At 39.5% G+C, this 26,271-nt stretch overlaps 1 protein-coding gene across 1 annotated transcript in view; it reads right to left on the reverse strand.

Moving 5' to 3' along the window:
• Positions 1-26,271, reverse strand: part of LOC141906067 (centrosomal protein of 78 kDa-like) — a 68,201-nt gene that overhangs the window by 41,562 nt on the left and 368 nt on the right. The gene's annotated exons all lie outside the window — the stretch shown is intronic.

A 26,271-nucleotide genomic window follows, 5' to 3' on the forward strand; every position in this document is an offset into this window, starting at 1 on the left:
GGTAATATGGTGTGTGTATTTCCAGATTTTTAAGACAAAGAAATTATCTGAGTCAGATCTCTCTATTGGGTAATATTAAGGCTGATGAACTGTGGTGCAGGGAGCAAGTTTCTGGATGTGAGCTTTTAGTAATTAGAGGGCGGTATTGCAGTCGTACTTGCAGGTGGGAGTGTTCCATAGGACGGTTCTCGGTAATAGTTTGCACAACTATGATGTTGGGAGAAACCAATATGGCGTCTCATTGGTTGAAAAACGGCTCTAATTCAGGACCAAAATATTAGTTTTTTTGTGCTAAAAGTTACTGAGTTTTATTCCCCATACCTCATCGATAAATAAAATGGTAAAATAATCATACGTGGGAGGGTTGTACGAATGTGCAATAGTGCCAATTAGTGAATATGGCTATGATGATTATGATGGACAATTCATGTAGCAGTGATGGAATATGTGGTTAAGGGGATTGCATTATGGCATATGTAATTGCAGGATGATATGTATGTGAGAGTTACGGTTAGATGTGTAGGTATGTAGTGCCAGCACGGATGCAAAGTAATGGTATGCTTTAATATTTTGATAGGTGTATGGTGTAACAACAGGCGTAAGTAATGAAAATATAGAGTGGAAGTGAAGGGATGTGGTACTTACTGATGAAGAGACTAGTTCTTCCATTCGATTGAAATTATGGAATGATACTAATAGTGTGCTAGCAGCTGAGGACGAGGGTCGTGAAGTGATAGTTGAAAATGTGGTGGTCTGTGTGTATAATGGGGTCAGCACTTAAGATAGTACGGGAATGATACATGTGGAGGTATGCCCTGTAGTGATGTGAATAATTTTGATGTGACTATGGATGTATGTGTGATATGAATAAATAATGTGGTATTTATGTATATTGTAGGATATTACGGACGCTGATACAAATATAGTTGAATTGACGGTAGTGGGTGTTGATACCCAGGATGATGGGTATGTAAGCCAATGAGTCATGACTGAGCAGTGATGGTGATGGAGGTTAATAGGGATATGTATAGATGGTTGGCTAATAATGGGGATGCCGGAGAGGTGTTGTGATGTATTGGAATGTGTGCGCCGTGCTTGAAATATGGATGTGTTGTGTAGTGTATATGTGGAGTATGGGTAATTCAAGTTACTTGCAGTATAGGACAGTGATGAATTTATCGTAATGAAAGCTTGTAATTGTAGGAAATTGATCGTGGTAGCAGAGAATGGTAAAGAATATGTGTGTAGTGGTAGTGTTACCATGACAGAGGAGGATATATTGGGGTGTGTGCCATCGAAACTAATGGGTATAATAGAGAATGGAATTGTTGTATCGTTAGCTACAGCTGAATAAATGAAGGTATGTGGTGAGAATAATCGTGTGGTTATGAAAATGCAGTGTGTAAATTGTGTCATGATTGTTGTAATTTTCTATATTGCAGTGAGGTGATATAATATAGCTGTGGTGGTGTATTCTAGTGGTATGGCAGTGGTGGAGCAATGGGGTAGTGTGAGTGGAGGTAGCAATGGGTGTGGGATGTGTATAGCAGGGAGGTATAACCAAGTGGTGTTAGTTGTGTATGGGTTGTAGGTATGTGCAAGTATTTGTTTGGAGGTTTGCAAAACCAATGTTGTTATCGTAATTCAGTGATCGTGGAGCAATGGATTATGATGTGGTGGATGGGATATGGGGTGTAGGTCAAAAGGTGCATATTTAGGGTATAGTATGTAGGAGCATTTTAGGAGGTAGATAGGGGGTGATGATGTTGATGTATAAGAGGTGTTAGGTTTATGTATAGTATTCCCCGCTTATAGTTTAGTAATGTAGGGTTATGGCAGCAACTGATGAGGATATAGATCGGCGTTAATGGGGGTGTTGGTATAAAATGTAGTGAATGCGTGAAGTGTCTATATGGTGGATTGTGGAGCCTCCATTGGGTATTGTCATTGGAGGGTTGAAATGATAGGAAATGACGGGGGTTTGGGTTTGAATGGAACAGCATTTTGGGGCCTCCTATGTAGTCTTAGATTGTAGGGTCAGGTGTGTTATGTTAGAGGGGCTTTAGTTAAATGGATATACAGTAAAACCTCGTTATAACGCCCCTCGTATTACCGCCATTCTCACCTACCGCCGTCATATTGCCGTGGCACCATTCAGCCGTATCTAATTTAGTGTTAAATTCTCCCGTAATAATGCCCCTCGCTTTCCGCCCACCGCCACACAATTTACAATACATTCCTATAGTAATGCATTGTTAATTTGTCCCATAATACCACCATCAAGATTATGTCTACCCTGCACGCACGCTACGTGTCAGCGTACAATGTGTGATGGTGATGACAAGCAATGACACACCAGTAGGAAGGGTACCTGCTACCCTGGTGTGTTCCGGACGCTTTAAGATGAAGGCGTTGCAAGAAATCTGTCAAAGCAGCATTTGCTGTAGGCAAAGCAGCATTTTTCATCTGAATCAGGGGCGTAGTCTATAGGGCCCGATTATGTCTAAAAATAATTTTTGGCTGCCCTTTTTGAATTGAGTCTACACCTTTTCATTTGGTATTTTAATGCTTTTGGTAAGTGATTTGGAGGATCACATAGATAATTTCTTTATACCGCCATTCTCGTTATAACGCCAAAATTAGCCAGGTCCCGATGGTGGCGTTATAACGAGGTTTGACTGTACAATATTAAGATTTTCGGAGCCTCCTATGGGGATGTAGATAGGAGGGTCAGTCATGTAAATAGCGGGGGGGGGGGGGTGTTTTATTGGATATGCAATGTAATGAATTATGTTTCGATTTTCGGAGCCTCCTATGGGGTTGTAGATGTGTGGGTCAGTCATGATAATGTTAGTTGGGGTGTTGTGTATGGATATCAACTGTAGTAAACATTTAGATTTTCGGAGCCTCCTATGGGGATGTAGATAGGATGGTCAGCCTAGTAATGATAGGGGGTTGTTGTGGTGGGACAAACATGAAATGAATATTTAGATTTTTCGGAGCGTTCTATGGAGATGTGGATGGTCAGGCATGCTTATGATAGGGGGGTGTTGTGTTGGGATAAATATGGCTCAACGATTGGGTTTGGTACAGCATTGGGCGGGGCGTGACGTCAGTGCTCAGGTAATATAGGTGTGTAGAGGCAAACGCACCAAATGATAGCACACATGACATTGAAACCAGATATTTTCTATAAAACAAGCAAAATCATGAGAGGGTACTTAGAATTTAGTAACTGACCACCCTCAACAGACGCGAAAGGATTCGGAAAAGAGGCTAGAGTATGCATTAACAACGATTGATGAATGATGAGTCATAACTTCAGACTAACAGATAGAGCCGGATAGAAAACATACCTGGCAGTAAACGATTGGTTCCAACTATGGGACCAATTTAAAGTCATACAAGCAAAAATAACTCTATATCCAATATCGACAGAATCAGTATCGGCTGGCCTACGGGACTACGAGTAACGCACCACAAGACCCTATAGCATGGATAAGAACAGCAGTAGACTGGGACCTAAAACAAACTGACGCAGAGGGACTAACACAGACGCAAACTTACTAACGCAAGGAGATGACGTATAGACAGTACGACTTGGGAAGAGGATGTATAACACCAGACTTACCGACATCGACACTAAGATCAGAAATAACAGACAGCACAGACCCAACAAAAGTAATAAGAGTGGTAGACATAGGGAGAAAAGACAGTTGGTACTACACAGCCTATTGGGAATCGTGGACAAGTGCTGCATTGATAACCCAATTAGTTCTTTATAACGATTCAGTGAGAGCAGACAAAAATACATATACCAACAGAGGGACAACCCAACTAACGCCGCCCCTCTTCTGGGTTAGATCCTTGTATATTAGTGTTCCTCTCTTTGGATGGACGACCAAACAAACGTGGTCCTTATTTGTCTGGTCGGGTCACCTTCGAACTAATTGAACAAGTCTTTGTTTTAGGCGATTTTAGAAACCAATAAAACTTATAAATACTAACGTGTTTATAGTGTACTGTGTATTCATCGTCGACCTAATGACGTCAGCTTATAACTTATAGTCAGTGAGCACTCTGAAATTCGTGCACCTTTTATTTATTTTTCAAACTCAGATATCTATTTAAGTTCAGTGTTTATTGAAAAAATTTCATTATGTACTGTTACATAAGTTGGTTAAGTATTGAATGAGATCAAAATAAGTATTTTGACAAATTAATCGCTACTTGATCTTTAAGGATATCATGATATACAGATTTCAATGCTCTATCTTTCTGTGGCAGTCTCGTACCTGTTCCTTTTACCAATAATGAGATCATTATTGTTTGGAGCACAAAAGGTTCAGGTATATACAAATAATTTACTGACACCAATCCTTGAAGTGGTGCCAGAAAATGAACAACCCAATATAGCAACTATTCCGCTGGCTTATTTATCAATCCCAGCAAAAGAACATTTCATTGGTACTTGCTCAGTCAAGTCAGAAAATGTTCCGAATGTTGTTTCCAGAGATCACGCTTTGCCATCAACTTATTCTGCCATAGACACTCCCCTTTAAGGGGAAACTTCTGGAAACAAAGTGATCACAGAAGCACCAGAAATCCAAGCCCATTGTGATACCAACGTGGGAGGCACATATAAATGGTTATCAGGATGAAGCGGCTAATGAACCTGGCAGTGAAAGGACTGACCGCCCCTAACAGAAACTACCGATAAAATGTGAGTTACCCCCTTCAACGAGCAAATTTCGTAACTCCTAAGCAAAAGTTTTGACCTGAAAATAGAAATCTAATCCATCTGAATGGCAGAAAAATAAATGCAAGGCAAGAAGGCTTTTCGGTCAGGAATTCATTTCCGGCACTAAGAAGACTGTTCCTGCAAAATCAATAATGCCTGTAGATAGTTCAAGGTGCAGGTTTGAATGCAATGACAAGATTTCGGATGATGATGGTATGCATATATTAGACTGGGGTCAAACGAAAGATAGAAAGAATTTATCGGCACAATAGTTAATGCGGTCGCTCCTTTGCGATGCATGGATGAACAGAAGAAAGCGGCCTCCAGGGAATACCGCTAATGGTGCAAGACATCAAGTGTGCCAAAAGTTCTTTACAAAAATATTAGTAATATCTAAATCTGTTATAAACACAGCCCTCCAGAATAGTTAGCCAAGAAAACAAAGAAATTGCAAATAACCCAACAAGTGAATAATGGAATGAAAGCGATGACTGTCGTGGAATTATTATGTGTGAACACAAGGGCACAGAAGAAGTGTTACAGGCAAGGTGATTGGGTTGATAAAATGTTATGATAGGCATTCATTTAGGGAATAATGCTATGGTATATAATAGGCTTTGCAATGCCAATGTCATTATGTAATAGTTGAGCTTGAGTTTGAGCATAGTGGTGTACGATGTAGATTATAGGTTATGGGATCATTGTATTGCGGGTCATGCATGCTGACTATTTGTGATGAAGTTTATGTAGGTGAAATTAATCCTGACAATGAATATCCAAGGGAATGAGAAGTGCTGACATCACATAATTAGGCTCTTTGAAGTACATCTCAATTCTTGTGCCTGTATTATAAAACAGATAGTGGAATTATTTACAAAACGTGTGGTTATCGTTTGCTACCCATTAGTCTGTTCGAATGTAGGAAAATATGTCTCGGGATATAATGTTCCCAGAAAAAATGGCCCCGAGAAAAATGTTGCATATGGAATGTGGAAATGTCACTCGGGAATGTAGTAAATTACATTATCAGAGGCGATCAAGCGAGGTAATTGTGTTAATGGCACAATAAACCATGAAAAACAAATCATCTTGCTACGAGAATATGTAGATTTATATTTCATACTCGTCTCTCGCAATTCATTGCGTAGTTTACCACGTAGACAATTGCGCAATTAATGTGCGTTGCGTGTTAGGCCCATCCAGTCCGGGGGTGAGTCTGGGGCCGTGCGTGTGTTGTCGTGGCCGGGGCGAGAGGTGGTGTGTTGTTGTGGCAACTGAAAACAATGGATATATTGCTTGCATGTGGAAGGCAGGCTTAATGATTGGGTTTGGTACTGCAATTGGCGGGGCTTGACGTCAGGGCGCGGGCAATCTAGGTGTGTTTGGGACAAGCAAGACCTTTGAGGTCTTGCTATGTTCAATTGTAGCTTCAATAGGTAAAAAACATTGAAGCTGAAAGAATATAGGATAAAAGTGTCATGTATTGTCTCGTCGGTACATGTCCGGAATACAAAAGCTGAAAGTGTTAACTAAATTCTGAACATGTACGTAAATGGCTCGACGTGTGATGGAGCTAGTTTTCAATAATCAATAAACTTCATAGAATTATTTCATGTGTTTACATGTTTGGCAGATGACTTTTGTATATAAAATGTTATAGGCCTAAGTGTGATTGTTATCCAAGGCGGTAATTTAATATTTTATATATAAAATATATAAAAACTCCAGGGGGTTGGTAAACTCAAGGCGGGCACTGAATCAAGTAATTGTTTTTATATGGCCTCAGTTGTGTATTGGCGTGGTGTATGCTGTTAATCTAGGGGGACAGCTGTGTATGAGTTTATATGTAGTGTTGGTAAATAGAAGATGTGCAGTCGTCGCTGTAATGGTCGAATAATCAGTAGAATCTGATTGTCATATACATTTAGTACAGGGGTTTATTTGTTTACATTTGTGCTAGAAAGTAGATTGAAAGGCCTGCGTTGACGTAAAATTGCAGATCTGCTCGTTAGTAAATGGTTCATTCATTGGGAACTGGCACACTGGCAATTTTATCAGCAGGCGCCAGTGTGATATCAGACGCACTTGTTGAAAATTAGTTAATTTAAAAGTAAAATCAATGTTAATTTTCCGTCATCCAATGCATGAAGTGGACAAATCATGCATAAAATAAACTCTGATATGTGTTAAACCTGCTTTTGTTGCTTTGCAGTATGAATTATAGAAGTTGCAATGTGATCTTACTATGTATTCGTTATGCTGTAGATATGTCTTCCAACAGCACAAGGGTGAAGGTGATTGGAGGGCCAGAAGACCGGAGGAACTCGATGATGATTCCGGTTGTAACATCCGCTAATGTGGTGAAGGAATTGACAGTGGCAAAGGGCCTGGCAAGCAAACTTTTGGTAGGATCACACATGACTGTAACTAATTTGAAGTTTACGAGCGGTGTGGTGTGTTATGGACCGAAGAACTCCAAGGCATGTAGTGGCAATGTTGTAAATGGTTGTGAAGGGGATTGTGATTTGTGTATAATGTGCGGCTTGGTGGCTTTAGGTAGTAATGTGTGTCATCATTGGGTGAAAAGTGGCTGATCAGTGTGCTATTGAGTGGTAAATAGCATGGATCATGTGTTTGGTAATATGGTGTGTTCTCTTTCAGATATTTAAGACTAAAGATTTTGAAGTGGACAGTGACATGTTCACAGTGTCAGGTTATATGCATGCCCCTAAGGTGTCCGTCGCGGATGCTTTGCATTCCCCGAAAAGACGCAGGGTTAGTGCGACGGGGAAGGTGACAAAGGTAAATACTTACTTTGCGGTTGGGATGGGATACGTTGGTAAGGATTTGTGGTTGAACAAGATGTTAGCATATGAAGTACCATGGTTGCTGGTGGTGTTTTCAAGGAATAGGGTGTTGCACAGCAAGTTTTTGCTGATGAAGAGTTGGCATGTTGTCTGTTACTAGCCTGGTATGGAAGTAGTGTGGTATTATAATGGAGGGCAGTGTAATTAATGTTGGGAGATTGTAGGATGTGGATTGAAATGGGGCTTTCTGAGCAATGTCACAATACAGAAACTAGTGGCCAGCTCAGTTGGTACATGGATGGGTTTTAAAATGGTTTGAAATAGCATTGTAGGCATGGATGTAGCAGTTGCAAAATGTATCGTGACCATAGGCGCAGTGTTTGCTATGAGTTAATACTATAAGGTTAAAGTATGGGATGTATGAGCTGTGAAAAAGGTTATGTGTGGGGTAGAACACATTTTAGCCATGTATGTTAACGCAGAAAACGCAGTGGTATCATGTAGGTTGGATTTAAAATGTGATATTTGTTAACCTTTGGTCGTGAGTGCTTCAGGATGTGTGGCATGTAGAGGCATCATGATTGCAAAGTAATGGTATGTTTGTATTATATTCATAAGTGTATGGTGTAACATTAGGAGTGAGCAGTGATGATGTTGAGCGTGGAGATGTTGTAATAAGCGACGAGAAGACGAGTTCCTCCATTCGTCAGTAATTGTGGAACGAGGGTAATGGCGTTCAGGCAGAACAAGACGAGGGTCGTGAAGTAATAATAGAAAATGTCGTGGTTAATGTGTTTAATGGGATCACCTCCTTGGACAGTACCGGGATGATTCAAGCGAAGGTATGGCCATCTGTGCTGGATAGTTTCTATGGGAATAAGGATGGATATTTGATGATATAAGTGTGTAATGTGCTATTAATTTATGTTGTAGGATATAACAGATGAGAACAAATTCTGATTCAATGAAATGTTATCTTGGAAATCATAACAAAATCATATTTGAAATCAGATGACTGCTATGCGAATTATGCCATGCTACGACAGTTAGGCTCAAGAACTGTCACTCAGTATTTTTATAAAGATTGGAACAATCTTTGAACAGAATGGGTGGAAGGACCAAAAGGTGAGCATGCTCACTTGATGAATTCAACAAATAATAGGTTAGAATTTATATCAATGTGAAAGTGCTGTGTCTAGATTTAGTAACATTATTGTTTTCTGGCTTGACTTATCAAAAAGTTTTAGACTAACTGTGGAATAAGACCATCGAGCTGTTGAACTATTTTTAAATGCGCTTTTCTCATATTGTAATTTTGGATGTATTAAAATTTTTTGCTGCGCTGTAACTTCTTGAGTTTTCGAGATATCTTCACAAAATGTGGAGTGTAGCTCTAGTACATACTATTCTACTGCATGAAACTTTTTTAAAGGCATAAAACATATTGGTTGGTGATTATAAAGGTTTGAAAAAAAATATTTTTGGATAATTTACAAAATTCTAAAATTTTATGAAAATAAGTACCCCCTATTTAAAAAAAAGAGTTTCATGCAGTTTATATATATGTCTACTAGATTTTTGTCACATAGGAATCAGGAATGGAAGGCCATTGAAATGTAGGAATCAAAAATTTTTTCTGTGGAAAAAGAATAGGACTAAATTATCAGTAGGGCAATTGATATGTCATTAAAAATATTTATTGCTGTTGCGAAAGTTAATTTTCTGTGTAAGGCATGGATTTTAATTTTAACCTATAGTGGGGGATGACGTTGAGGATAGAATGATATGATGTATTTAATGTGTTGTAGATGTGTCCTTGAATACTATGAGAGTAAAGGTGATTACCAAGCCTGAAGATAGGAGAAAGTCTGTGATGATTGGGGTAATTACAAGCAGCGATGAGATAAGAGATTGTGGTGGCCAAGGATTTGGCACCAAAATTGCAGTTTGGCATTTGGAGGACAATGACGAATGTGAAAAATACCAATTCATTGGTATCATACGCAACGAAGAGCTCCAAGGTAAGATTGTTGATTCTGTGTTTATTATGATACGGGATTTCATATTATCAGTGTGCAAATGTCCAGTTTGTAATCTAGTTCGTTAATTAATCTCATTATGTGGCACATTTGCTAAGAAAATGTGTTAGTGCTGTTTTCCATAATGTTTATTGTTATGAGCGGTTTGCCAATTGGTAAAAGCCCACGTATATGAGGGTTGGAATGTTGAATTCAGTATAATGTAATGGTGTAATGATTATTCGGGATCAATGGAAAATCAAAAGGTGGGGGATAAGTGATGGTAGGGTGGGTAATGATGGATGGCATAGGTTGATTTTGGTATTGGTATTTGTTATCAAATTCAGATATTCAAGACAAGAGAATTCGAGGTTGATAATGCAGTAATTGAAGGTATTTGCATGCCCCGCGTGTATCGATCCCCGATGCATTGAGCTCGCCGAAAAAACGTCGTATTAGTGTGTCAGGAAAAGTGTCTAAGGTAGGTAACATTGTGATTAGATAGGGATAGAAGTATGTTTTTGAAGATGGCGTGGGCCTAAATATTGATAGTGGGTGGAAGGGTTGCTGTTATGTGAGGATCAGTTATCTGTAATTACTGGGATTAATGTGTATGATGTTGATAGATATACACAGCAGGGTTGGGTTGAAATTCTGTTTGTCGAATTATAGGGTTTTGAGGTGTTGTTAGGCTGACGAAATGATATATCTGCAATGGAGAAAGGGTAATCAGATGTGGCAGCATGAATTGTAGGCTAAGCTGTATTTTTTATTATGATAGGTGTATGGTGTGACCTGTGGTGTAAGTAATGATAGCATGGGGTGGAAGCGTAGAGACGTTATCATAAGTGATGAAAGGACTAATAGCAATATACGCCTAAAGCTGTGGAACGAGAACAATAATGTATTGGGAGAGGGTGATGAAGGACGAGAGGTTCTTGTTGAGAATGTGTTGGTGGCAGAATATAATGGGCTGAAATCTTTGGACTGCACTGGGCTGATGCATGTTGAGGTAAAGATGAAAGTTGATTAGAATGTTAATGAGAATATGGATAGGTGGGTGTGATTGGCAATGTATGGCTTTTTTGTTTGCTTTAGGATATATCAGAAGTGGAATCAAACATACAAGAAATTTGTATTGTGGGTGTTGATACCCAGGATGATGGGTATGTATAAATATGTTAGGTTTGTTTTATGCAAGTGTTGAGTTGATGGTTGCCTAATGGCACGTACTGATGATCAAATAGAAGTGGGAATATGTGGGGATGGTGTTCAGTATAAGGATGGTATCAGGTGTGTAATTGATTGCACTGGGTCAATTGTTGAATTCATGATCTTTCAATGCTGAGTATTTGTAATGCAATTTTACTTTGGCATTGAAGTAGGTTATATGTTCCAGTTAATTGTAGGCAGTTAATTGTGGTCGGTGATAATGGACAAGAGTACACGTTAACAGATGTTAACATGACAGAGGAAGATATTCTAGAATCTTTGCCATCCACAGTTAATAATGGCAATAATTGAGAAAGGCAAGGTTGTATCGTTGGCCCCTATGAAGTAAATGTAGGTAAGGATTGTGGGTGGTGAATTATATCGTGGCAGTCAAAATTCAAATTACTAACTTCATATTTGATACAAATTCATTATTTGTTGCTTTTAAGGGTGCAGCTAGCTTATGTTGTGAGGTCGTGACAGTGTATGAGCGGGGGTTCAAGGATGTATGGTGTGAAGTGGTGATGTATGCGGTTGTTTATCAAAGGGACATTTGTGAATGACTTATGTGAGCAATAGATTTATTTAAAATTAATAGATTTTGGGTAATGTAGAATACATGGGTAATATTGTGCCAATCTTGAAGTTGGATAGTTTTAAATCAAAAGCAACCAACCTGTGTGTCAAAAATATCTATCTGATGCATGTTGTTGAGGTCTGCCCTAGGTTATGATGCCAGCGCAATGATGTTTGTAGGGTTAAGATATAAACACAATTGTTTGATGTGTGGTATAACGTTGATAGATATGGTGTTGTAGTATTATGAGATGTAGAATGGAGGGTCATCTGTATAATATTATTACTATGTTACATATTTGGTGTTGCAAGTTGATAGGAGTCATGAGTTGAAGTATGAGTTTAGCATGTGAATATGACGGCTTCATGAGGATGTAGGTAGGAGAGGCAATGATTAAATTGTAGTATTATAATGATAGATACTTGGGATGCTCCTGTGAGCAAGTTGATTTGAGAGTCATTATCTTAATGATAAAATTAACTGAGGTAATTTGGTAGTCATATGTGGAAGCGGAATGGAGAGTCATCAGCAGAATCATGTTTTTATAATGTTTGATATTTAGGACGTTCTTATGTGGAAATAGATAGGCAGGAAACATGGCAATGATAATCATTCATATTAGATATTTGAAGGTTGTCACTTTAAAGATATTACCACAATGTTAGTTATCTGAGATGTTCCTAGGTGTATGCATATAGGAGGGCAATCAATTTAATTATGATAATAACTGTTAGATATAGGATGATCTTAAGTGTTGCTAGATTGGAGAGCCACGAGTGTGATTGTGATATTGGCATGTTTGAGTTAAGCATGATATTGGGTGATCAGATTCATTATTGTATTTCGATGTTTGATATTTGGGACGCTCCTATGATAATGTTGATAGGAAGATTATCAGATGATTGGTGTTTTTGCAATTTTAGATATTGAGGGTGTTCCTAGGTGGATTTAGACTGACGTGAAATCATTATGATGATATCATTACATGTTTGATATTGCTGACGTTTCTATGTGAAAATTGATAGGAAGATATCGATGTTCCTAGTGAAATCGATAGGAAGGTCATTAGCGTAATAATATTGTTGGTGATGATATTTTGAACGTCCCTGTGTGAAATTGGTAGGAGTGTCATCAGCTTATTGATATTATTGTATGTTAGATATCTGGGATGCTCATATGTGGATATGGATAGGAGAGTCTCAGTTTAATGGTGTAATTATAATGTTAAGTAATTTGGTTGTACAAATAAAAGAATAGATAATGCTATGGAGGCTATCAATCAAAATCATGATCTGATAAAGAAATTGCCGATTATTATAAAACCTTTCTGAGAGAAACCTTTCACAGAAAATGTTGGCAGAAAAGTTAGCTCGATTGAACGTAACTGTTTCTTCTATGGCGATTCTCCTCAAGAATTTAGCAGATTATCAGTATAGGTTTAGTGTTGTGGTTTAACACTCTCAGAACTTTCTACAAGCCACCCAATTATTACTCATGGCGTTTACCCATTACGTTAGTCGGACTGGATCAAATTAGCAAGGTAATTGATCATGTACAATCATTGATCAAAAAATATTACTTTCACTCAAACTGAGAAATATTTATCAAGATAGCCATTCCTATTCATGGTATAGCAGGCTTTATGGGTGTTTATCGTTTCGACACGTTGCAAGTACCATCAAATGCAACTAGAGCAAACCCTACTAAAATCGTTGGGGTACCTCAGTATTTGGCAGTAACTCAGCATAGCGTGTACAATACTACATTCAATAGCAAGTTTTGTTATCATTTCAGGGGAGGGACTTAAAGATTTGTTCGACTGCTAAATCTCTCAGAAATAATTTGACATGGCTTCGGCTTTATTTTGGGATCAGCCGGATGAGATTATGAAATTATGTGATATTCGATATAAGGAAGCTTTATTATCTGAAGGGAGTTAAGAACTTTCAGATGGCCTTTATCTTCTTTCTTCAAGTGATTCGGTATGGACAGTGCATTGTTCTAAAAGGCAAGTGAAGTCAGTAACGACATGTAAACTGTGTGTCATGGGTATTGCCAATAAATTAACTGGATGTCAATTTGGTAAAGTTGATAAGACAGTCTTGCATGTCGTTAACTTGCCTATATTACGTTGTTCCCTAATTCGCGAGATCTTAAAGCGATTCAGGGCAATGAATTGGCCGAGGCACCAAAGGTTCAAATGCTGACGTTTAAATTTGATCAAGGGTCCTTGTTGACGCCACGTTTCGGCTCTTGTAGTTGAAAGTTTGTATGGTTACTTCAGTTCGAAGTTTGTAACTTCATATGTCTGCATTGTGCTGCCACCTATCATTCTTATAATTTTTCGGCTTTTTTACGTCATTCTTGGTAGCCATATTTGAACGCAGCTGGTTTTTGGTTTAGCAATATCTTGTCAAAAAGGCTCAATTGTTCCGTAAGTTTAATTCAAGATAATTCGTAACTTTTTTTATCAGTTGCATATTAGAAGTAAGTTTTCTGTATATTGAATCACAAACTTGTAAAGTTTCATTTCATATTGTAGAAACGTCTTTTCGTCTTGGTCGAATAAAGTCAGTTCGGAACTTGAGAACAAAATTCTTGGTTGTCAGTTGCAACAGTCCTGGTACATGATTGCAGTAAAAGATAATAAAGACAGAGAATTAGCAATGACTAGTAAGGAAAATGTTAAATTATTTTCATCAAAGACAGAAACCTTAAAGCAGGAACTTGCTAATGATAGATTACAGTCGTCTTTTTAGCCATTGTCTTTAGGGATACTATCCATACCAACTATTCTTAGCATCGTCGCTATTGCTATATCAGTTTTATCTTTTTATGATACAGTATAACCCGGGAGCACTTTTTCCCTTAGTTGCAGTAGCTCATCAAGGGGTTTCAGGGGTTGGTGCAACAATAATTGACTTTAATATAACTATTACTTTTCTTGAAAACAGCGCTAAAGTTAGTCATGCATTGGCTGATGTGGAATACGACATACCTCTCAATACATTTGTTTTAGTACAATAAAGCATGCATGCTGGGCAAAGAAGAATTTAACAGTACTGTGGAAAAGTTTGGAAATTTGATATAAATTTGAATATTGATTTGTATGCCTCTCATATAAATACACAGATTAGTTTCTTGGCAGGCTGATCCAGAGGCAGTTTCTGCAGATGCGTTTAGGCCTAAATCGAGACATGCAAAATTTGACGAGGTACCATAAAGTAAAGGAATCGAGTTTTTCGCGTGGGCTTAACCGCAGATTTGCTCCGGCGATGGTCTGTTAAGAGTAGGGGGCACATGGAGAATTCTCTCCTGGCCAACCGCACTAAACATTCGATAATTCCACCGAAGAACGCTCACGTCACGGATCTGATTATTCGTCAAAATCGTCACTTTGACTGCAGGCATTCCGGAGTGAATCACGTTCTGGCTTTGTTGAGAGGAAGATATTGGCTGCTGAATGGAAAATCTGCTGTCAACTCGTGATAGTAAAATAGTTTGTAAAATACATCAAGGGGTGTTTGGTGCGCAAATTTGCCGCTCGATTGCATGACTCCGAATAAGCCGCCCTTCACGAACGTCAGCATAGATTGTTTTGGGCCTCATGTCGTAAGACAAGGTTGTAGCGATATAAAGCGTCATGGCTGTATCTTTACAAGCCTATCGAGCAGAGCAATTCATATCTTAGTTTTACACGCTTTGGATACTTCATCGTTCATCAATGCGTTGCGACATTTTAGTACGCGTAGAGGCCAGGCCGTAGTAATTCATTGCAACAACGCACAAATTTCTTCAGTGCCGAATCTGAGCTCAAAAGAATGATTGCGAAATGGAATACCGATCAAATCGAGGGATTTCTGCCGCAGAAGGAAATCGCATGGAAGTTTAACCGTCACTGTCTGGGGTCACATTTCGGCAGCATGGAGCACTGTATTCGTTCGATAAGAATCGTCTTCAACGCGTGTTTGAAGCAACAACAGCTCAATGATGAGAGTTTATTGTCGTTCATGTGTGAGGTAGAAGGTATACTTAACAACAGACCTCTCATGGCTATTTCCGACAACACAAGAAGTGATTTCAGTGCATTAACTCCTAATCCCTTGTTGCTGGGTTGTTCCAATGTGTTGTCACCGCCTCGAAAGAGCGGAAAATTACGTTACGCATCAGTGGGGACAAATCCAGTACTCCAGTCCTGTAATCCGATGTTTTTTGGCACCGCTGGACTTCATAGTATTTACCCTTGTCGCAAGCCCGGCAGAAATGGTTTGATGCGAAAGGGAATTTGCTTCTTGGCGACATAGTTCTAGTGGCGGACCATACCACTCCTAGGAATTTCTGGCCATTGGGCATGTCTTCCCAGGACACAATGGTTTGGTCTGAAGCATTTCGGTCAAAACTAAGAGCAATCCTGTTATAATTCGCCCTGAAGTGCGTATCTCTAGACTTATCTTGTGCTAATTTTTTCATAGATTTATTGTTGGTTAAGTAACTTTGTAATATCTAAGGGACTATCGATAATTGTGCCTGTATGTTATTTCGTTTAGGGCTACGTTATAGGTTCTCCTTAAGAGGAGAGTATGTTGGCATCAATTTGGCTAGTGTGTGCTGCCCTCTAGGGGGTATGGGTAAAAAACGGAAGTGAAGTAAGGATAGGAAAATCATGGATTTTTGGGAGGAAAAGCCAGAGCTAACTTATTGAGCTTACTTGTTTTAAACAAGTTTATTTCTGGTTTTTCAAGTCTATTGCTGGTTTATTAAGAATAAATCGTTTTTGAAGTGTATGAAATGCACATTTGGTTGAAGTTTACTTTCCTTGGACTCGGATGATCCACTGGAATGAAAAGAAATAAGTAATTGGCTGACCAAAAAACACATATCGAAATTCCTGAAAATATATTGAAGGTGGAACTAATCGAGATAATGAAAACGAACCGACCGAAATTTTCAAAATGGACGAGATTGCTGAATGGTACAATACAATGCCAATATAGCAGTATACTTTAAATAAACAGGATCAGCCGTGTACATTTTACTTTTCCTAAAAAAAATTGCTTTGTTTTTGGATTTGCAATAACGTACTGTTGATTAAGATGGAATCATGGTGCACTGTGTAGTAAGCATGTTCAATTTTGATGATTAACCCTTTTGCTACGTGTGACGTTTTGGAAACGTCATATGAGTGACACGTGCTGTGCGTATGACGTTGTAGAAACGTCATGCACCTAATGATTTATAACTCGAACGCGTACACAGCAAACAGTATGGAAACGCATGTAAGACAAGATAGTTAGCTTTCTAAACAACAGATGGCGAAAATGCGTCAGTAGTTGGTGCTGTCAGCCTGTTGAGCACATGGTAATTTGCGCGGGATTGAGATGGCTGCTCGAAAGAAAGTTTTCAGTGCTAATCAAGTTTTAGGCAAGATTTACGCCGACGACGACAGTGAAGATGACGATTTAGATGACGGGGGTGATTTCGGACTGGGCGGAGACGACTCTTGGGACGAACTGAAAAAAAAAAATTTCTAACCCATCCTGACCCCCCCCCAACACGCCCCCCCCCTACAGAAAAGGCTGCTGGTATGATTTTTTACTGATTTTCACTAAATAACATCATAATCTTCGATAAAAACGCGAAAAATCGGGGTTAAAAACAATTTGAAAAAAATCGAATTTTTCGGAAAATACCTTACGTACGGGGCGGTGCAAGCGTGTACGTAGCGAAAGGGTTAATATACATGGTAATGGTTTTTAGATAGGATACTAAATTACATAGCCTACTCGATTATATCTGTAACAACATCAAAATTACAAGCGAACCATGTACGGTACCTAGACGAATGAAATGATCGCCACTTTGTTTTTGATTGAGGCTTCCCATAATTTCGATATTATGGTTTTCCAATTAGGCCTACGCCAGACATGTCATTGATTTGACGGGTCATAGATGTTGGTACTGTTGAAGAAGCATTCAAACTTATCATGGAAAATGAAATCGTTACAAATTCTAGGTTTTATAAAGTAAAGCAAACAGCCAACTTTGGATGTTCAGGTAGGCTACGCATTGTGTAGTTTTTGTCAGCTCGACTTATACAACCCAAGCAAGCAAGTTCGATGGCGTGGCGCATGCAGTTGCCATGTCGTGAGGGTGGTTGATCCCACCTGCCCTTGGTATAATTGATCATAATTCGGCCCGCTCTGGGTGGTATGAATTGACGCGAGATCATTTTCTATATACCAGGGCAGGTTACTTGATTTCGTCCGCTCTGGTGAATATGAATTAGACAAAAATAAATTTTTCTATATGTGACCTGTGCTGTGATTTCTAGGCGCAAGTTGCTGGCTATTGTTTTGAGTAATGAGCAAAAATCCGATGAAAATCGTCATCTGGTAGAAATCGAGCTATTGATGGATACGTCATCTGCTGGATGTTCTTTGTACTATGCCAAAAGTTCGTTCCGACCCTAAGCAGCCCAAAAAAGGAATAAGGAATCCAAATCTGCATAAATCACATATTTTTTGGACCCCGAGCCTAAAAATCACAGCACAGGTCACATATACCAGGGCAGGTGTCTAGATTCGCCCCACTCCGGTAGATATGAATGATTGAGACAAATATCCATTTTTCTATACACTAGGCCAGGTTTCTTTATTCGGCCCGCTCTGGTGGATATGAATTGAGAAAAAAATCTATTTTTCTACATACCAGGCAAGGTAAGTTTTAAGACTCTGGTTAGCAGGATGAAATATAATTTATAAACCTTCTGCTTCTTTATCAGATCGATTCAGTGGACATAAACACAAGATTATGTGGAAAGAAATGGCAGCCTCTAACAGCAAATGGAAAAATAAGCTCGAGATTGATGGCAACCTTTTGTGATTGTTGGGACACTTGTATTGGATTGCCATCATGGCAGAGAAAACTTTCAAAAAGAGTTATCATAAAAAAATACATGTTAGTTGGTCATTTTGCATTTTGTTTTGATTTCAATCCATTGCTTTTTGATCCATCTTTTTCTCTTTATTGCAGCAAGCTAGGTTTGGACGATCATAAAATAATAAAACGAAAGTTTAAATTCAAAATTGCAAGAAACTCGGTTGCTGGAGTTAACTTGCATTCTTGGGCAACAAATGATGCGAGCTTATGCGATCTAATGCGACAGGAAAATCGAAATGACCCGAAATCTACGGTCAAAGTCATCGGTATGACATGGAACACCAATTCAGACGAAATTGGTTGAAATTGGTTATGTACCTGCTGACAAATCAGTGGTCAAGAAGTGTGATTCTGAAGTAATCACGAAACCTGATATATCTAGTGCGGTTGCGTCAGCTTTGGTTGCTATCACCCGTTACCATTTGGGTGAAATCGTTTGTGGAAAAATAAGTTATCCTGGGATGAAGACCTCCCAGAAGAATTCAAATCTACTTGGAGGAAAATTATGTTCGAGTTAAATAGGCCTAGTGCGTGCGATGAAATAAGTACCAGTATTGGTTGTCAATACTTCAGTGCTACGATTCAAAAAACGTTGAATTACACGTATTCTGCGATGCCAGCCTCGATAATTATGGCTACAAATGTTATCTGGAGTCCGATTGCGAAACCACCATGTGATGGCTAAATCACAATGGTAAAACGGTGAAATTCCAACTGTGCCAGAACTCAGGAAGGCGAAATGCAAATGGATTAAAGGAGCTTAAAACGACAAATATTTGTGGAGAAAAGATGTGATCACGCGCAAACACAGCAAATCGCAAGTCGTTAGACGTATGAATTTATTCCTGGAAAAGAAAAGCGGACTGATCAGGTGCGCCGGGAGATTGGTCAATGCTCCCATCCTATGTATAATGCTAAAAACCCAATCTTGCTTCCACCTAGGAATGCATTATCGAGGTTGATTATCGCTCTGAATCACGCTATAAACCTACACGTTAGCAGACAAGCTACAATGTCATTAGTGCGCCAAAACTATTGGATTCAGCAGTAAATAGTACACAAGTAGTTACGTTGTGTGATAGTGCTTTTGATAATTATTTGCAGGATCAGATCGAGCATTTCTTTATACCACCATTCTCGTTATAACGCCAAAATTAGCCAGGTCCCGATGGTGGTGTTATAACGAGGTTTGCCTAAAGTCGTAAAATGGGACGAGGGGAAATATGTTTATAGGCCTAACTAGGGGTCCAGGGACACCATGCCCACTTGGGGAGTGGTTTCAAATGCTCAACAATCTAACAATTTCAATACATAACGCCCCCTAGTGACCATATGAAAAAACCAATGACCTTGAAACCAACCACAATCATAGAACGTGTCAGCTGCTATGATTTTGTAATTGTTTGTGATAACAAAATATGCCTCGTTACCAATTTGATATGGAAATACTAAGTTATTCTACTATTCAATGCTCCCTGATGACCATATTCAAAACCCGATGACCTTAAAACTCACCACAATCGTAGTACATGTCATGAAATACAATTTTGCAATTGATCATGGTTACAAAATATGCCTAGGTACCAATCTAATAAGGAAATACTAAGCTATTCTACTATTCAACGCCCCCTGGTGACTATATGGAATAACTAATGCCCTTAAAAACTCACCACAATCATAGACGATGTCACGAACTACAACTTTGCAATTGATTATGGTAGCAAAATATCCCTAGTTTCCAATCTAATAAGGAAATACTAAGTTATTCTAATATTCAACGCCCCCTGGTGACCGTGTAGAATAACTAATGTCCTTAAAACTCACCAAAATCATGGAAGATGTCATGAGCTACAACTTTGCAATTGATTGTGGTAACAAAATATGCATAGGTACAAATATAATATAGAAATACTAAGTTATTGTATTATTCAACGCCCCCTGGTGGCCACATACAAAAACCTTGACCTTGAAACTCACCAAAATCATAGAACATGTTATGGGCTACAAATTTCCAATTGAATATAGTAACACAATATGCTTAGGTATCAATTTAATGTGGAAAAACTTTTTCCCACCTACGAATGAGTACTGATGGTTGGAGAAGAGACTCCATGATTTGAAATTTTAACAATATTTTTCCATGCCGACCAACTGAAGTTTGGTACGTAGACATGGAAACATATTGTTAAACTTTCAAATCATGGAGTCTCTTCTATTCATTTAACCCCTTTCAGTAGAGACTTTTTGGATATCCTTCAATACAGTTTCAAATGGATTAAAAAGGGATGTTTTAGGTCCACTGCCAGTGCTTTCTGGTCCTAGTAAGACCTTTATCAGGTATGTACCACCAAAACTAACTGAGCTAGACCACCCTGAATGCTCTCAAGTCAGGTTGAAATAGACATTACAGTCTGTCACACCTGCTCTTCCTGTGACGTTTTGATCTGTTATTTCATTAATAAACTGTTGATTTACCTTTATTATGCATCAATTTGTTCAGTAAGGAATTTGCATTCAGAATTAAACAACGATTTTCCCTAAAGTTGTTTTTGTTTTCATTTCTGAGCGATGATAGTTTACTCAGCATAGTCACGTAATTCTTAAAAATCCGCTCCGCGGACACTCGGAAACGTTACAGTAACGTCATCATCTGCTCATCAGCATAACAAAATACAGTAGGTGGCGCCACATGACGGGCCGGAAAAGCCGTTTTTCAGCATTACGCGCGCGTATGCTAATATCTATTTCAACCTGACTTGAGAGCATTCCAGGTGGCCTAGCTCACAAATGTTTGGTAGTACATACCTGATAAAGGTCTTAATGGGACCAGAAAGGACAAGCAGTCGACCTAAATCATCATTTTTTAATCCATTAGAAACTGTATTGAAGGTTATCCAAAAAGTCTTCACTGAAAGGGGTTAAATGAAGAGAAGTAACTCCATGATTTGAAAGTTTAACAATATGTTTCCATGCCTACGTACCAAACTTCAGTTGGTAGGCATGGAGACATATTGTAAAACTTTCAAATCATGTAGTCTCTTTTCTCTCAGGAACCCCTTTCAGTGAAGACTTTTTGGATATCCTTCAATACAGTTTCAAATGGATTAAAAACTGATGATTTAGGTCGACTGCCTGTCCTTTCTGGTATGTTCTACCAAAAATTAGCGAGCTAGGCCACCAGGAATGCTCTCAAGTCAGGTTGAAATAGACAATAGGTAAACATTCGCTGATAAATGAAAACACAAACAAACTTATGCCAATTCATAATTTATTTCTGAATGCAAATTCCTTACTGAACAAATTGATGCATAACATTCGCAGATCAACTGAACATAAACAAAATTACGGACCAAAACGTCGCGGCTCAAGTCCATTATAGCATTAAATAGTTCCAGCAGAGACTTATCACATTGGACTGGTATTTGGAATTAATCCGCCAACATTGGACTGATTGAATCTTACGACATTACACCATAGGACGTGCGGCTCAACTCCAGAACAGGTAAAAGTAGAGATCCATCAATCCTAAATGTCGGCCGATTCTACTCGTCGACAATGTCTACAACCCCGATTGTCGTCCGATTCTACTCGTCGACAATGTCTACAACACCGATTGTCGTCCGATTCTACTTGTCGACAATGTCTACAACCCCAATTGTCGTCCGATTCTACTCGTCGACAATGTCTACAACCCCGATTGTCGTCCGATTCTACTCATCGACAATGTCTACAACCCCGATTGTCGACCGATTCTACTCGTCGACAATGTCTGCAATCCTGATTGTCGTCCGATTCTTCTCGTCGACAATGTCTACAACACCGATTGTTGTCCGATTCTACTCGTCGACAATGTCTACAACCCCGATTGTCGTCCGATTCTACTCATCGACAATGTCTACAACCCCGATTGTCGACCGATTCTACTCGTCGACAATGTCTGCAATCCTGATTGTCGTCCGATTCTACTCGTCGACAATGTCTACAACACCGATTGTTGTCCGATTCTACTCATCGACAATGTCTACAACCCCGATTGTCGACTGATTCTACTCGTCGACAATGTCTACAACCCCGATTGTCGACCGATTTTACTCGTCGACGATGTCTACAATCATGTTTATACAATCTTATATAGCAGTGTTTCATCTAGCATTAAACTAGGGGTCCAGGGACACCATGCCCACTTGGGAAGTGGTTTCAAATGCTCAACAATCTAACAATTTCAATATTCAAAGCCCCCAGGTGACCATTTACAAAAACCAATGACCTTAAAACTCACCACAATCATAGAACATGTCAGCAGCTACGATTTTGTAATCGATTGTGATAACAAAATATGCCTCGTTACCAATTTAATATGGAAATACTAAGTCATTCTACTATTCAACGCCCCTGGTGACCATATTCAAAACCCAATGACCTCGAAACTCACCACAATCATAGAACATGTCATGAACTACAACTTTGCAATTGATCATGGTAACAAAATATGCCTAGGTACCAATATAATAAGGAAATACTAAGTTATTCTACTATTCAACGCCCCCTGGTGACCATATAGAAAAACTTATGTCCTTAAAACTCGCAACAATCATAGATGATGTCATGAGCTACAACTTTCCAATTGATTGTGGTTACAAAATATTCATAGGTACGAATATAATAAAGAAATGCTAAGATATTGTATTATTCAACGCCCCCTGGTGGCCATATACGAATTCCAATTACCTTGAAACTCACCACAATCATGGAACACGATATGAGCTACAACTTTCTAATTGATTCTGGTAGCAAAATACGCTTAGGTATCAATATAATGTGGAAAAACTTTTTCCCACTTACGAATGAGTACTGGTGACACCAAGATGGCCACCAATTGCGTCATAATTGGCTGATGAAAAATACCTGTCTCAGGTATAAAATATCCCTTTCCAAAGAACACCCATCACAAATTGTAATGAGAAATGGCAAACCAGTAGGAAGCTACAGGACTCAGAATTCGGGCCAAAATTAACATTTTTGGGCACTAAAAAGGTCATAGGACAGCCATCTTGAGTCCGACCGACCCAATTTTTGTTATGTTGATGGGCCCTGGGGGGATTCACATATATCCGAAAGATCAAGGTAATTGATCAAAGCGTCTTCAAAATTTCCCTCAAAAAGTTCGAAAATGTGTAAAAAGTGCTGATTTTGGCGAACAACAATGGCTGCCGGTCGGCCATCTTGATTCTGACAGGGCCAGTTTTTGGGCTGAAGATGTGTCTAGGGTAGATACATGTGTAACCCAAATATCAAGACGTTACCTTGAAGCATCTTCAAAACTTCCCAAAATAACTGGATTCCGTCTACGGACGGACGAACGGACGACGGACGAAAAGTGAACGCAATAGCCTGCAATGTGCAATGTTTCCTAATGCATAGAATCGAGGTAGCCCCTACTACGATTGAGGACTAGAAACTATGTTTAAATCTGATTATGCAATGAGTGACAAACTTTACCACAGTACATCCTTACACCTATGCCTGTCAATCAACAAAAGTAAATCTAGATAGGGCTTTCAAAATGAATTGGAAAACCAGTTGCAGACGAAAAAAATTGTAGAAAAAAGCAATCTCAAGTAGCAAACACAGCGTAAAAGAGCCAGCAATAGTGTATAGGCCTACATGAAATTGCATATTTTTAATCTTAGAAATATCAAATTAATTGATTTAAATTGATAGTGTTAGTGATTGGCAAGTAACTGTTGATAATTGGTAAGCAGTCAGCTTAAGAACACATTATTGCTATTAGGCTACTCAAACTAATTGTCTGTGCGAGTCTCTCTGTGAGTTCACCGAACAAAGTTTTTCACCTTGTATATAAAAAATTTGTCTAATAGTCTAGATAAAAAGATCCAGAGCATCACGATGTGTTCAAAACGAAACAATCCATCGAATATACACTACCAGCTTTACAACGGCAGTCGCTAGAATGATTGGCAGTAGTTTGGAAGCCAGCCAATTTCCTGGAAACTTAAACTAGGCCACACGTCTGAGGCACGTTTTCACATGATGCACACTGACTGCAGAACATTTGAATATAACCACTGATCACATGAGCTACTATCGTTGATATCATACGAGATATTTCATAGCCGTCGCAGGAAACTTACTAACAGTCGGATGCGTCGGCTTATTTTGAAAGCCCTGACTCATTACTCGTGACTGACAAGGGCAGGATGGCGGACCTACAGCAAGTGATGATGGCACAAGGGCAATCATAGGACATATCTGAAGGGCACAAGGGCGGCAATTTTCGGGGGCGGGGCGGACCGCCCTTCTATTTTTGGCTAGATGAAGCACTGTTTAGGCTAGAGTGGCTGCGTGTGTGCGTGGATTACGCTTATATAGAGTGGCTGGGATCGAGGGGCCGCGTGTGTGAGTGGATCACCCTTATATAGAGTGGCTGGGATCTAGGGGCTGCGTGTGTGCGTGGATCACCCTTATATAAAGTGGCTGGGAGCGAGGGGTGGTGTGTGCGTGGATTACCCTTATATAGAGTGGCTGCTATCGGGGGGCTGCGTGTGTGCGTGGATTACCCTTATAATGAGTGGCTGGGATCGAGGGGCTGCGTGTGTGCGTGGTTTACCCTTATATAGAGTGGCTGGGATCGAGGGGCCACGTGTGTGCGTGGATTGTGTGCGTGGATTACCCTTATATAAAGTGGCTGGGATCGAGGGGCCGCGTGTGTGCGTGGATTACCCTTATATAGAGTGGCCGGGATCGAGGGGCTGCATGAGTGCGTGGATTACCCTTATATAAAGTTATATAAAGTGGCTGGGATCGAGGAGCTGCGTGCTTCCATCAGTTGATTTTCACAATCAGGATTGTAGACATTGTCGACGAGTAGAATCGGTCGACAATCGGAGTTGTAGACATTGTCGACGAGTAGAATTGGTCGACAATCGGGGTTGTAGACATTGTCGACGAGTAGAATCGGTCGACAATCGGGTTGTAGACATTGTCGACGAGTAGAATCGGTCGACAATCGGGGTTGTAGACATTGTCGACGAGTAGAATCGGTCGACAATCAGGATTGTAGACATTGTCGACGAGTAGAATCGGTCGACAATCGGGGTTGTAGACATTGTCGACGAGTAGAATCGGTCGACAATCGGGGTTGTAGACATTGTCGACGAGTAGAATCGGTCGACAATCGGGGTTGTAGACATTGTCGACGAGTAGAATCGGTCGACAATCGGGGTTGTAGACATTGTCGACGAGTAGAATCGGTCGACAATCGGGGTTGTAGACATTGTCGACGAGTGAAATCGGTCGCAGCCAAATTACTCCTTTTCTATAAATGTATCTTTGAGCGGCGAACTATTCCACGCTATACTGGACTTGAACCAACGTCGCACGGAGAGCAGGTGTGACAGACAGTAGGCCTTATCACATAAGAATCCCCTAATCGGGTAAAAGAGCAGATCCGCACCTAGTCTCATGATCGATGCAATCTACTGAAAGACAGAATCCAGGCTAAAATCTTTCTAATGTCTATTTATTAATTGATGAGACCTGTTTTTCTGGGATATTTTGCTTACTTTTTGGGGTACATACCTCATTTATGTCTTAACAGAATGCCAAAAATCGCGGACAACAACTGAATATCCGATATATTTCCAGTTCTGTACCAATTAGATGGATTGGCAAAAAGACTCCTTAAGTCCAGTTGAATGAGAGAGAAAATCCTCCATTTTGTCAAATTTCTTGGATTTGAACATTGTTACCATGCCTACGCCACCCTGATTTAGTTGTTGAGACCCCACAAGAAAAATAACTTCATTTCGTAGGCATGGTGACAATGTAAAAATTCAAGAAATTTCACAAAATGGAGGATTTTCTCTCTCATTCAATTGGACTTAAGGAGTCTTTTTGCCAATCCATCTAATTGGTACAGAACTGGAATAATATCGGATATTCAGTTGTTGTCCGCGA

This window comes from Tubulanus polymorphus, chromosome 5 (genome assembly GCF_964204645.1).
Source record: "Tubulanus polymorphus chromosome 5, tnTubPoly1.2, whole genome shotgun sequence".
Taxonomy (NCBI): Eukaryota; Metazoa; Nemertea; class Palaeonemertea; order Tubulaniformes; family Tubulanidae; genus Tubulanus; species Tubulanus polymorphus.